The 11,849-nt window shown below is 37.2% G+C and overlaps 1 protein-coding gene across 1 annotated transcript in view; it reads left to right on the top strand.

Moving 5' to 3' along the window:
- LOC310726363 (uncharacterized protein) overlaps positions 1 to 11,849 on the top strand; it is a 336,210-nt gene that overhangs the window by 234,758 nt on the left and 89,603 nt on the right. The gene's annotated exons all lie outside the window — the stretch shown is intronic.

Raw genomic sequence — 11,849 nt, 5'->3', positions numbered from 1 at the left:
TGGTTTCAAATCCTTCTGAATCACTATGGATCTGAGTCTCACAAGTCCCTTGAGTCACTTGAGTCCTTAGAATTCTTTGAATCTGTTGACTCATCAATCCCACTCACAAGTCCCACATATCCGGCTGTTTCACCGCTGATTTGCTGCTTCACCACTTTTTTTATAATCATGTAATGTAATTAATGCAAATAAATGTAGAAATAATGATTATGTAGAAATAGGTTTATGTAGAAATGTAAAAATAGGAGTTCTAATACATGAACAACCTTAGATCACTACTGCTAGTTTTCATCAATGGAAAAGCAAGATTTATCTCGTCAAGTTGGAGTCTCACCTGTTAGGAAACCCATTGCTGCTGATTGTTGGGACAAGGTTAGAGGAGTCTGGGTATTTACAGTATAAAGCTTTGAAATTTGCACCACCTGGACTTTTCCAACGATGCCTGTGAATAAACCATGACCGTAACAGGCTAATAAAGATCTGATACCTTGGTAAAAAAATAGTTATCTGAGAGCTCAAGTCTCCTGGGGTTCCTATTCTTTTGCAGGGTGCTGCTTTCCCTTTTCACTGTAAAATTATAAAAAACAAAAACAATACACTGATATTGCTTAAAATATTGCAAAAGAATGTTTCATGTTTAACTCGATGCCTTTTGGAGATCATTTAGTCTTCCACTTGCTTAACTGTTCACATTAACAGAAAATTTGACCAGGGGTACCCAAACATTCACACGAAACTGTAGCATTTAGTATTATCTAGACCCTCTATCAGAAATGTATTTTAAATCTGAGTTGCAAATGTCCATTCACACTTATGGGTGGTTTTACCTAATAAAATTAGACAGGTGCATTGGCCCATGCCTGGGTCAGGAGTGAAGGATCATATTTTTCCTAAATTCCCCAAGTGCCTGGCATGGAATCTGCCTCTTGCCTTAATCTAACTTAAACAATGATTCTCAAAAGATGGACACTGTTCCTTTCTGTTTCCTTTGTAGGTGTTGCACTACAAGGTGATGTGTGTGTCTGAAAACCCAGAGTGTGGCAGCATAGTGAGAGTCTGGAGTGGAGAAAACATTTAAATTTCAATGCTTCACAGATTTTATTCAACAAGAGCTTTTTGATTGTCAAATATATAGCTTGATTATTTCATTTTAATTTCACTGTGAACAAAAACTTGTCAATGCAAAATCTGCCAGATACTTATAGACCTGACACTGTCTTTCTTTTAATCTCTCTAATTCAGGAACATAAACAACTAAACAAAAATAATCAAATGTGTTAAAAAAAAGAAAAAAAAAGAATAAGGAAATGTTAAATATTGAGACAAAACACAGGCCTCCAACTCTAAAAGATATGTGTAAGAAATTAAGCCAGATCAAATGTGTTGATCAGCAACAGTGTTGTGGAATAGTCGTTCCAGCAGCAGCACTTCCTGGGTTTGGCCTTCTAGAGACGTGTTCCCTCATGTGTAAAGTTCAGCACATACAGCACTATTATACAGAATCCTCACAGAGCTGTGTTTAGAAATGACTCAACTCTACACCTTACTGTACATAGTGAGATACACAACACTGATTCTCACTGTAGTTACAGGTACTTCATATTAATTTTTACTGTAGTTACAGGTCATACATATTCACCAGTTTAACAACTGTATTAATACATTTTCCATGTTTCTTAACTGTGATATTTGGGTCATTATATTGTTTTCGATACTTTAAAGATTTTATTTCTCTATTTTCTTCTTTAGAGCAGGGAGTTATGCAGATATAACTGGGCCAACAGACAGCGAGATTTTTGGGAAGAAAATGTTGCCTATGGCGCGGTAAAGAAAAGACGTTAACAAATAGCTAGTCTCTATGAGTAGCTCTAATTAAGTTGAACAGTTAACAATTTTATTGCCTTTTCAACAACAGTGCAAAATGAATGGGACAATAACAAATATTTACAACAAAAAACAAACAAACAAAAAAAAAAACAATAAAAGAGCTCTTTACGATAGAAAAGGAGAGAAAATTCCTCCTTAATGTTCTGTCTTCTCATGTGTGTATGTGGTATGCTTGTCCAGATTTGGGTTTAGCGGATGGGTGTTTAATAAAAGTTCAGTTTCTTTCCTCAAGTACACTTGTTGTAACCTTACTATATGCGAATGATGCCTCATCTGGCACTCCTGAAAAAAATCAAGGTTCCTCTGGTGACAGATTAAAGGCAAGCCACTCCGTTAAAGATTGTCTCCCAGTCTTGCTGGGCTAGGCTCGCCATCTCGGCTCGCCATCTCGGCTCATACAGACTTTCTAGTTATAGTAGTATATGACTACTAGACTAAGAGGTCCCTTTTGATGGAAAATGCCTCTCCCAGCAATACATGCTTATTAAGCCAGGCAAATACGGAATAAAAATCTTGCAGCCTGTAAAGCAAAAACCAGCTATGCATAGAATTTACAGATTTACACAGGCAAACCTGCAAGTGGCATCCCTTAAAAAAAACAAGGAAAACGTGTAGTCCTCTATATGACTACTGGACTAAGAGGTTACAATATCACGTGGGACAAATTATTATTATTATTTATTTTTTACCAGTTATTACCTTGAACAAGAACTTCTCAGTAGGAAGCTTGTGGGCACAATAAAAAAAAATAAACCTGAGCTGCCCGCTGATATTTTGCAGGTGAAGGACAGGGCTCCACTTTCTTTAAAATTTGCTTTTACAAACACCACGACGACTGTTGTTTTATATTGTCCAAAAAAAACCAACCTGAAATGTGTACCTGAAATGTCCAAATGTCCACCTGAAATGTCCAAAACCTGAAATGTCCACTTATGTCCACTTTTTACAAAGATGCAGGAGGAGGAGTGGACAACCTGGACAAGCTGACTGCCACCTACACTTGCCAGTGAATGACCAGGAGATGGCCAATGGTTGTGTTTTATAACATCCTAGATGTATCTGCATACAATGCATTTGTGTTCTGGACCCACATCCACCTAGGGTGGAACTCAACCAAAAAAAAACCCAAGATGCTTCTTGAGGAGCTAGGAAGTTCCTTAGTCAAGGCGCATATTCAGCAAAGGGTTTACCTACCACTCCATCCATGCCATCAGCAACAGAAAGAGAATCAGCACCAGCATCCTCCTCAGCCAAGCCCTGCCTCAACATCAACCAGCTTAGCCATAGCCACAACCCCACTGAGGCCACCTGATTCTAAAAGAAAGAGGTGTCAGGTCTGCCCTAGCAATAAGGACAGAAGGACAAGAAATATCTCTGCAAAAAACACTAAAAGTGTCATTTATATTGCCACACACACATCTAAAGACATACACACATATACACATGTATGTTTTTGCACACAAAGACTTGTTTTAAGATAATAAGATAGATAAGATAAGATAAGATAAGATAAGATGAGATATGATGAGATAAGATAAAACTTTATTAATCCCGAAGAAAATTCTTGTGTCAGAGAATGCTTCAAGCAAAAAGAATACAAACTCGTAATAGTATTAACTAGTATTGCATATTATAGTTCTAAAAAATATTGCACATGATAGTGTACAATATATAGTTCAATAATATTGCACATAATCCTATAAAAGATATTATACATAATAAGATATTACACATGATATAGTAAAATGATATCGCACATGATCATATAAAAAATAATATTCATGATAGTGTAAAGCTATTATACATGATATAGTTAAATGATACTGCCTGTGATAGTGTAAAGATATTGCACATGAAATTGTTAAATTATTAAGTTATATTGCAAATTATATTGCCAAACAACAACATACAACAACAGAGGTAAAGCTAGTGCATCTATTATTTTTAGACTATGACCACTATGACCGCTATGACTAGCCCTCCTCCTCACAAAAGGGGGTGAAGTTAGTGATGGGAACCCAGTGATGGTTCCCATCCCACTCCACAACTCTTTTAAGTTGTTTTGGCTGAGTTTTTTCTCAAGCTTTCTCCTGTAACCCTCTTTACCCTCCTTCATTTTTTCTCCTGCTTTTTACTCCTCCTGAACGCAGCCTTTTTCCTGTTCAGTGAGGCCTTGATGTCCTTAGTCCTTAGGTTATTGTTCAGAAATCAGCGTACTGTCTTGGTGGGTATTATACTGTCCGTGCAAAAATCAACATAGTCAGTTATACAATCTGTAAGGCCGTCAATATCTTCACCATGAGCATTACAGAAAATATCCCAATCCGTGGCCTCAAAACATCCTGGTAGATTGTCAGTAACTTCTTGTGACCATCTTCATACAGTTTTGGTTGAATACCAGTTGCCACTTAACTGCAGGTATATATAGGGGCTTGAGGTGGACCAGGTTATGACCTGATTTACCCAAAGCAGAGAGAACTGTAGAGCTGTATGCTTCCTTAACATTAGCACATAACAAGTCCAGAGTTTTATTTTCCCTTGTCTTGCAGTGCACAAACTGTCACCTTAGGGTCCCCAGAGATACTGTAGCTATGAAGGCATTGGGGTGTAAAGTCTCGCGGTCGCAGGATTGATAATATTTTGGAACTAGTACTTGATTTCTATTGATTTGATTTACTTGATTAGTCGTTGTTTGTTTGACTCTGCAAATCTATATTTTTATTATGTCTTGTTCTGGTTTTCATTTTGTATTTGTATTAAAGTTTTATTTTTGCCTTTTTCTTTGAGTATAAATATATGGGTCAAAATTGACCCGTAACACCATAGATGTTACTATAGTTAATAATATATACAATAATAATAATAATAATAATAATAATAATAATAATAATAATAATAATAATAATAATAATAATAATAATAATAATAAAACAAATTCATTTAAGAGATGTATTCTAATACCCATCGGTAATAGTCAGGCAACATAACCTTTTATTTATTTATATAATTCTTAAAGTTCACTTAACCTTTTTTTTTTATTGAAAATGAGAGGTATTCTATCAAATGAAAGGCCGAGGGGGCCACACCAAAAATATTAAAACCAATCTTTTCATGGATAAGGAAACCTAACAAGATAACCAAGAGGTAAGAAACAAATGCGATGATAACTAATTGTTTTGAAGGTATTTTATAGCTAATATAAGAGACATGGGTCTACAACGACCCGTTAACATAAGAGATAATAGGAGAAACACAAGAGAAAGGTTAAGTAGAATGTTGGTTCCGGATGTAGATGTGTAGATGTAGGGACGCTACTGATATATCATGTAGCAATTATATCTAATTAAATGTAATTAAATGAGACAGATTTAAACATTTAAAAATCATAACACTATTTATCATGTTCCTACTCATGTGTTTGTTGTTTTTATTATATGAGTTTTAATGTTTGATATTGTTATCTTCTGAATCTTAAGTTCTGAATTAGGGACGACTTAGTCTGTGTGGTGTTACAAAAGAGCCAAATATGACTATATATATATATATATATATATATATATATATATATATATATATATATATATATATATATATATATATATATATATATATATATATCACACCCTTTATTTAATCTTAATAAAATATTTAAAGTATTCTTACTTCTCTATGACAGATGACTCCATGCAGATTCCGTAGACCTGTAGATGAAGGTGATGCTACTCTGTCCTTCAAATACAAACAAAGGCTTAATAGTGACATATACTGTATATGTTAGGTAAAGAGCAGGTGGTAAAAACAGTAAATCTGCTGAAAGAACAAGAATTAACCTCAGAATCACTCACCCTTTCATACTACATGGCTTTAAGGTGATGGTTTTACTCCTTGTTAAACACAAGATGGCGCAGTCACTTATCTTATTGTGGGAAAAGTACTAGAGCTCCACACAACCCTGCTCACATTCTCTGATGATGAATCCTCATTTTCACAATAAAACCTCTGTGATATAAACTACAGCTGTTCTTCTATCATACACACTGCACTAATATTATTCTCACTCCTGCCCTGATTACTCTTGGTAGCTAAACTCATTTATAGAGACACCATTCTGATAAAACTACACAACTGTCCACTTCACACTGAACTGTCATAAATTTTTATTTAAATTATTTAAAGTGATTTTGAAACTAACCCAGCCATTAGGGATGCACAGAGTTTATGTGTGTGAATGAGAGGGAGGGCAGTGGAGTGGTGTGGTTGCAGGGAGAAGAGGTGGAGAAGGTGGAGGAGTTTAGATACCTGGGGTCAACAGTGCAAAGTAGTAAAGAGTGTGTTAGAAAAGTGAAGAAAAGAGTGCAGGCAGGGTGGAGTGGGTGGAGAAGAGTGGCAGGTGTGATTTGTGATAGAAGAGTGTCTGCAAGAGTGAAAGGGAAAGTTTATAGGACTGTGGTGAGACCTGCGATGTTTTATGGTTTAGAGACAGTGGCATTGACTAAAAGACAGGAGGTGGAGCCGGATGGACGAGGATGGACAAGATTAGAAACAAGTTTATTAGACATGGGGTATATATCGGTAGATGAATGCTCAGGGTGAAGCCACCAGGTAGGAGGAAAAGAGAAAGGCCAAAAAGGAGGTTTATGGATGTGGTGATGGAAGACTTGCAGGTAGTTGGTTTGAAAGAGGCAGATGTAGAGGACAGAGTAGTATGGAGATGGATGATCTGCTTTGGCAACCCCTAATGGGAGCAGCCGAAAGAAAAATAAGTTGTTTTTAGGAGAGTTGTTTTAAGTGAGGAATGTAATAAAACCAGAGAAAATCCACTGGAATAAAGCAATAACATACAAAACACTGCACACACAAAACCCGAGATCAAACGACCTAGAGACCATGTAGCCTGCAACATGATGGTTCCTGCAAAGTACAAACCGAATAAGAAATTGTCATTTATTAAGTGTGGATATCGTTTTATATTTTTACAAGAACAATTTATATTAAGCTTTGGTTGTCATTGTGCTAAGATATTTCTTCAGATACTGAGATGATGATTACTCACATGCTAACTCAAATTAGCAAAATGATAAGTTTACCTGCAAAGAGATGTTAAAGTGGCAGCAGTGATCTGAACCCGAATAACATCACCAATGCTTTAGAAAAATGTTAAGTGCCTAGAAAATAGGCATTATATCTATTCACCTAAGCAAAAAAACTTATTGCTGCCTCACAGTCCTGCTGTCACCCCATTATCGTTCATCATCTACTGCATCAGAAACAATAAATAATACACAAAGATAATACATATATTTTAAAAGAAAACAAATTAATATATCAGTAATTGATTTGTTGTTGAATGCCAGGTTATAGGAGCTCTATTAATTTTGTTAAGCAGCATGAATTCTTCTTGCCACTTGACTGCATGGAAAAAACATTTTGACATATACAGGACACATACACTTAGACTTTTAACCACAGTCAAATATGTTTTTTGGCTTTCTGGTTCAGGCACAGATATCTCCCTAGTGCTAGACATAGACACACACAGACACTCACAAAACTAGTTTATTAGCACTAAGCCATACAATAAGGGAGGCCCAAGCACACATAATTAGTATACATTCAGGTAAGCAGAAACAGTACACAAGCAGATAGAGTTTGCCAAAGGACAAACCTATCTACACATTATCCCTATAAACAAACATTTAGTTGGCATTACTGAAATGTCTATTTATTTATTTATTTTTCAAGTCAATAAGCTGTTATTGTCATTTCAGCCATTTATAGCTGATGCAGTACACAATACATTACAGAAAACAAAGAGCTAAGGACTAGTAAGTGTCCTCGCCACATAAAGTGCATCGTGTGCAACCTGGTGCAAACAGCGCAAGACAGACAGTGAAAGACAACGCAAGACAGTGTAGGACAAATACACAAAACACAAAATAGCTCTGCCAGTAAACCTACTGTATATTACACAGTGCAGTGTGTAAAAGAGACCTGGGTGCTGGAGTGTACCTTGTAATTAAACAAAATGTGAACTAAAGGATTTGTGCAAAACAGCAATACCAGCAGTCAAATAGATGTGCAAAATCAGCATGTAAATAATAATAATGAAGTGATATAATATGGGTGGTGCTGAAAACATGGATGTGTGAAGTGAGTACGAGTGTGTGTTGACTTCAGGTTGTACAGATCAATAACACAGTTTAGTCACACAGTTGAGTGTATGCGTGAGTTTTAGTTCAGCTCTGTGTAGAGAAGCCTGACGGCGGTGAGAATCACACACCTGTGAGAAATCTGTCTAATCAGTGTTCTCTTTTTTATTGAGCAGGGAAAAGGGTAAGAGAGACATCACTGTCTGTGTGTGTGTGTGTGTGTGTGTGTGTGTGTGTGTGTGTGTGTGTGTGTGTGTGAGTGTGAAAGTGTAGCACAAAAATAAAAGTAAAAATGCTGGAATACAGTGACCTGAAGCGGGCGATTCTGCAGCAGGTGGGCAGGACCCCGGAACAGCACAGACTGTGCTCCCCCCCCTCTTTAGCTCGGTTTTATAGTTTTATAATTTTTATAGTCTCAAAACTGACCGAACAAAGTAATGTAATTATTAATATCAGAATTATTTTTGATACTTGGATGCAAATCATTTACAGTGAGTAACTTAAGAGTAATGTGTTCCTTTCTTGACATTTATTGCCAGTCCATTACTACAGAGTTTAGTTGGTGCTCTTTTGTGTGTCTTTCTACCTTCAGCTTTGTCTTTAATAAGTAAAAGTTATGCTATATTGGATTCACACTGTTGCCAATATATATAAAAAAAAACTTTTACACTGTCTACTAATACCACTTTCTTACAGATAATCACATGGAGGGCAAAACATGGACATTAACAGAAATAACATGCATAATTTTTTTCATTTAAATAAGCTATTGTTACTACACCTTTGTAATTTTATTAATGCAAAAATTTAAATTAAATTAATGCAGAATTTACATGACTACAGTAAAAGGGGGCGGAGCTCTATGTGGTGAGATACAGTTTAGACAGTTTTACAAAGATACTGACATTTATATCTACTGCAAGAGACACAACCACTTGTTCCTCTTTTTTGTTTTCATAGTTATTAAAATCATTGGTTAATCTTTTATATTCTACACAAACGTTATACGGATGCTGGAGATTTGTACTGAAACCAAAACATAATTATTCAGTTGGTGAAAACATTTTCTTAAACAATGAGATAAAAATATTTTTTGTTGTGAATACATCAGGAGCTGTTGGCAGTAGCATTACACCAGAACAAACAATCATATCTTCACCTGAAGGCAGTAACACCACACTGACAGGCACATATGATTCGCAGAGAACAGACTCCATTTAGCGGCATACGATCCCCTCATCTGGATTGCAGGATCATCTCCACTACCTTGGTAGAGAGACCAGCTGCCAGGAACTGTCAGGGGCCACAGCCTTCATATCTCCCGGCAGGGGGAACTAAGGTGCCCTCTGTCTGGGAGAGAAGATCCCTCCTGACCTCACAAACCTCTTGTGAGCTGGAAGGATGGATATGTGGTAGTCATTTAGAGCCTGAGCCTCATTAGTGAGCGGTTCAAGGAGCGTAGATCTAGAATGGGACATAACCCCCCATCCTTCTTCGGAACTACAAAGTACCAGCTGTAAAAGCCGGACTCTCTGTGTAAAGAACGGGACCACCTCGATGGCCTCCTTCCTTAAGAAAGTGAGTACTTCTTTTTCCAGGACCAGAGCCTGCTCGGGTCCCACCAGAGTGGGACACACCCCATCGAAGCGGGGAGGAGAGGACCCAAACTTAATTGAGTAGTCCCTGTCTACCGTGCACAGGACCCACTGAGGCTTTCCCAGGTTGCCAAGAAAACTCTTAAGGGAACCAGTCTCTCGAGACTGGCCCCTGACCTAACCAGAGCGGCTGAAGCAGTGCCCTACAGCTGTTGGAGCCTCTTGAGAGGCGGCAGGTCTTCTCTATCCGCTACGAAACCGGGTGGAAGCCCGCTGGAGGTGGCTGTGCCCTTAAGCACATCCTTTGGCAGGTTTAACAGCCCGATCTCCTGGTGCTGCTGAGGAGGGACCGGCACCGTATATTGAGATGTACACTGCCCTCCTAAAACTGAGGCCTTTTGGTCCCCTCCTCGGAGGAAGAGAGGCAGAGTGCAGGGCTGCTTCTACTTGGGAAAGAAACCGCAGAATGGTGTGCTTCCGAAACAGAGAGCGAATGCTGGACCCGGCAGGTGAGGCGGGAGAAATGGACAAGCCCATCTTCATCTGATATCTGAAGCCACCTGCCTCAGCAACAGCGGGGCCAGAGCCCTTGGGAACCGAGCAATTGACGCACAGGCTGTGCTTTGTGCACAGTCGGAACGATTGTTTGCTTTTGTGGACATTTACCACTTACCTGAAGGGGACAAACACACAGAGAGTGCTTCCTGAATAAACAGAAGCTTGGGTCCGCTCCACCGCATCGCGCGCAATTTTGCAGATAGATTTCTGTGAAGCAACTTTGTGACAGAAGTTCTTGTTAAAACCTTCTAGAAATATTACATTGAATTAAATTAAATTTAGACCTTAACTAAATTAACTAATTGCTAACTGAAACTACAATTTGGCAGTGGCATCTCATCTATAGAGGAAGATGAGGCAGAACCAAGTATACATCATCCTTTCAAAATGTTTACCACCATAAAGTCTTCAATAACAGTACAGTCTAAACTGTATTATAATCACTCAGTACTGGTTTTAATTAAATACTATTATTAATGGATTGTTACCCAACCTGATGCCAGAATTGACATGACTGCACATTTATATCTACTGATCAACTTGAACTATAACTATCCATCAAACTTCATAAAAAGAAAGTAGTTCTGGAGATCTTTCCTGTATCAGACTCTGCACTGAACTACTGCACCATGTAGCCCACAGTTACAGTCAAAACTGAAGAGTGAGATTTTTTTTTTCTCTCAGGAGGTGAAGCTGTTTAGCTGTTTCACTTAAATACTTTTTTAGTTCCCAGACAGGTTCCAGTTTCTATTTGAAAATCAACAATCATATTTTTACTTATCCATTTAATGATTACTGGTTGAACAGTCACTAAAGATAACCTTTTAAATGTAGTGTTACATTTTTTATTTAAAGCAGTTGTTTATAATCTTGTTTTACAATCTGTCTCCACAAGATGGTGTAGTCAATTATCTTATTGTCAGACATGTACCAGGATCCTGCCACAGCTGCCAGCAATGTTGAGTTATTTAATTATGAATTATACTTTGCACAACAATACACTCACACACACTTACACAAGTGAATACACACTGCAACCTTCACAGAACCCAGCAAACCTCCCACAAAGCACACACTGGTATTACAAAGAGAAGCAGCTGGTTTGTTCCTCATCTTATTGAAATACCTAGAAAAAGTTTGGATATTGTATTTAATGAACAGGATTTGTTTTAACAGAATGAGTATAATAAATTACTGACATTATTGTAGAAAAAAATTTACAATATCCTTTAGTAAAAATAGTAATGACCAGTGTTGTGCTAGTTACTAAGAAATAGTAACTAGTTACAGTTACTAGTTTCTTCATTCAAAAAGTAAATCAGTTACTTTGTTGATAACTAACACCAAAAAGTAATGCGTTTTTAGATACTTTTTAGTTACTTTTTTAAAGAACGTTTTTAAATGTTCCCATTAATGCCCTTTTATGCGTTATGGTCTATACAAACACAAAGTCATTTTTGAACACATTATTTATTTTATTTAACTGAATATATCACAAGGATTTCTGAAATAACAAAACAAGCTGAATAATATATTCAGAATCAAAAACTGAAGTGGCTTCTGCATCATAAAAGCTGTTGTGTTGAGCTCTTAAAAATGTTCCTTTCACAGCTTAAGTATGAAAAATATCAACAATGTACAACATAACACCGGGTTAGCT

This window comes from Silurus aristotelis, assembly GCF_946808225.1.
Source record: "Silurus aristotelis genome assembly, chromosome: 5".
Classification (NCBI taxonomy): Eukaryota; Metazoa; Chordata; class Actinopteri; order Siluriformes; family Siluridae; genus Silurus; species Silurus aristotelis.
The sequence above is the reverse complement of the archived record's forward strand: the minus strand, read 5'-3'. Positions and strand labels throughout refer to the sequence as shown.